Below are 3,428 nucleotides of genomic sequence, written 5' to 3'. Positions count from 1 at the left end.
GGTTTGACCCAAATCAGTTAAGTCTGATACTACATTCAACCAAGTTTATTTCAAACCAGTTTCAGCCATTTTCAAACTGGTTTATGTGCACTGAACCTCTGTTTTGCTACAGGTTTAAACCAGTTTCTGATCACTTAAACCAGTTGATGTGTAATGTCTGTGTGTTTGCTTATGACTGTGATACAACCAGAGGACTGACTGTGGTTCTAAAGGACTGATTGGAGGCCCGTGTGTGCTACAGGGGCACTCAGCATGGAGGCCTGCGAGGGTCAAGGACCTGATGTGCTGGGTGGGGCTGAAGTGCAAATGCTTTGGAGGGAGGCAGAGCTGAGAGATGCCTTGCTCTAGGCCCAAGATGTCTGGGAGGCCTGCACTAAGCTGAGAGCAGCCTTGCCCTGGGCCCCTAGAAACACCAGGGGGCAAAAACAGGGCAAGACAGGGCCAAAAGGATCTGGACACTAGAGAGATAGTGATGGCAGTGGAGACTGAAAAGGCAAGGCCAGAAACAGTCAGCCTAGGTCATCAGTCAACAGCCAGAGTAACTCTTAGACTAAAGCTAGGGAAGCCAAAGCCTAACAAGGAATCAAAAGTGGCAACAGAGTGACACCTACAACAGGGTTACCAACCCCCCAGGATTGCTTTGGAGTCTCCAGGAATTAGATATAAATCTCCAGAAGACTGTTGAGAGTCACCTGGAGGATAAATGATAGGGCATTCATTAAAATAAATACGAAAGGTTGAATCCAAAGAATACAGTAGTTCAGTGGGTTTTTAAAATGTAATAGTAACGTGCGTTTGCCTTTTTGACAAAGTCTATACACCGTAATCTGTAACTGATAAACACAAGCACGTGGGCACGCTTGTGTTGTGGGCACGTTGGCATTCTGGAAACTTTCCAGAATAGATTCAGAGCTGGCGACCCTACCTATAAGGCATGAGTGTGGCTATAGGGGTGGAAGATGGCAACAAATTTAACCTTAAGGCATGTAGGGTCTGATGCAAAGAATACCAAGACAAAGAGAGAGAGAGAACCTAGACTCACCTGCCTCTGAGAGCAGCCTCCCCTTATTACTCTCAACAAGGCGTGGCAGGAGAAGAAACAGGATGAGACCCTGGGAGGTGGGAGCAAGGTTCAGACAGCTACTAGGGGGCACCACGGCAGCCCTTAGGTACCACACCCATGACATAGCTCCATTAATGGAACGAAATCAGAGATGTACTTGGGTTACTGTATACTTTCAGCTAATTATGCATATGTTGATTTGCAAATAACAGTGTTTCCTGCTGATTATCTTCTGTGTCCTTTACAAAAGCAGAGTAGCCAGCTGGTAAAATTAAATTTCCAAAGAACAGATCCTCAGAAAAATCTGTAAAATATAGCCCTAGGAATAGTCATCTGCAATGTGACAGCGATTATCTGTCATTTAGGCTCCAGTCCTCATTCACATTAGCCAATATGCGACTAATCCAGTCTGCCTGTGTCCATGGTGAAGCAGACATCTCTTCTTATAAGTGTTCTGCTAATGCACCTTCATGAATCAGTTATGTCCAGTTTGTACTTAATGTTCATGCAATTTGTATGAGAAAATCAGTTTATATGCTTTAGCCACTCCTGCCAGCTTTCACTGAAATGCAGTTTATCAGTATAGGTTACTTGGCACAGAACAGGAAACTCAAAATATGAAGGGAGAGAGCAGGGCAAAGAGAAAAAGACAGACTGAAGACAAAGGTCTGAAGAAAAACCCTGATTTATAAACACCACTCCACTTTTCATCACTGAAAATATTTCAGCAGGCTTAGTCCCAAGTATGATAGATTTGACTCATCTGGCCAGAATTTACACAGCAGACAATCCAAGATGACAGTGATGTTGGCAGCATTATCAGGGCAATATTTTCACAAGGACAAAATGTTCTTGTGCAATTTCTCCACAGTTTCCCTGCAACTGCAGGCAAATATATGTTTACTAGAGAAGACCTTTAGGTCATGTATAATTATTATAGTTTGGCAGTGCGATCCTCAAGAGGATAATATACAGGACAAACCTGTATACCCTTGGAATAAAGTTAAAGGCAGCAAGAGGCAATGCAAATCAACATGCAAAGCCTGATTCTCATCTCACTTGGGGCCTGCTCAGGGGAGGAGACAGTCCTTGCCACCAGTGCAACTAGGATCATCTCTTTATACCTAGATTACACCACCATAGCTCCTTTGACTTCAGCAGGTGTATTCCAGATTTGCACAGGAGAGGCAATGTAAATTAGATTTGATATAGGTTAGGAAAGCAAAATCTACTAGGCATCATTCAGTGTAAACGCATAGGGCTACATTTTTAGACTTATTTGTGGTGGTAGAAGGGCAGAATTTAGCACAACATGCTTGTCCAAGTTGCAAGATGGACTTGCCTTCTTTTACCAAATATAGCATGGTTTAGGGCTTGTTTAATAAACCTGTCCATCTAGACTGCACCTGAACTGTGGGTAAAATCAAAGGTAGTGAATTTTGAGTGAGTTTGCATTTTCTTGTAAATATCTATATCTGCCAGTTCTCTATGGAGCCATCTTACTCCTGCTTCTTACACACTTATGGACGGGTATTAAAGCTGGATAGTGACTTGAGTATAAAATATTAATATTGGTAGTAGTAGTTGTGAGCAACAGTCATATGGGCACTTTCTGCAATTGCTCTGTTCTTTGAACTCAGTTGGCCATAGAAGTCAAAAGTTTAGGTTATTTAGACAATGAATGTAATCATGTAATTGCCATACACTTCCTTACTGCTGGGAAGTGACTAATGATTTATTTATTCTTATGGTGTTGGCACTTCATGCCATGAAAGAAACAGAAAGGAAAGGCAGAATGGCACAATAATACTATTCCCAGCTAACTTGTATTAGAGAAGCTGGAAGGACACATGAGTGGGTAAGAGAAAAGTAAAGGAAGTATTTCTGGCTCTGGTACCAGTTTGCTGAATGCCATCTGGCAAGTCGCTTTACACCTTTCCGTGCCTCAGTTTCCCCACGTCTAAAATGGTGCTAATAATACACAGATGATAATAATAGAAGTGCTACACAGAAATGGGGTAAGATAGAGGCTATTTGTTTTTACCAGTTTCCTTAGATTAAAGTATAATTGGATAACAGCAGCAGCAAAGATGACTAGAAAATTACAGAAATTCATTTTTTTTTTGCTGGCTAGAAGCAGCTCTTCCAAAGACATTTTAAAAAGGTAATAATAATTACAAAGAAAGGTAAATCTTTCAAAAAGCCCAGACTGATACAGGAGAGATGATGAAATGTTGGTTTTCAAATATTAATTAAGAACTGCATTTTACCTTTGAATTTCAGGTTGGGTGTTCATCAGGCAGATCACAAGACTTTGCTGAAATATGACAAGAAAACCCAGAGTCAAGCAGTTCTACGACAGATT

This window comes from Gavialis gangeticus, unplaced genomic scaffold, assembly GCF_001723915.1.
Source record: "Gavialis gangeticus isolate Ggan-Ray unplaced genomic scaffold, GavGan_comp1, whole genome shotgun sequence".
Taxonomy (NCBI): domain Eukaryota; kingdom Metazoa; phylum Chordata; order Crocodylia; family Gavialidae; genus Gavialis; species Gavialis gangeticus.
The sequence above is the reverse complement of the archived record's forward strand: the minus strand, read 5'-3'. Positions refer to the sequence as shown.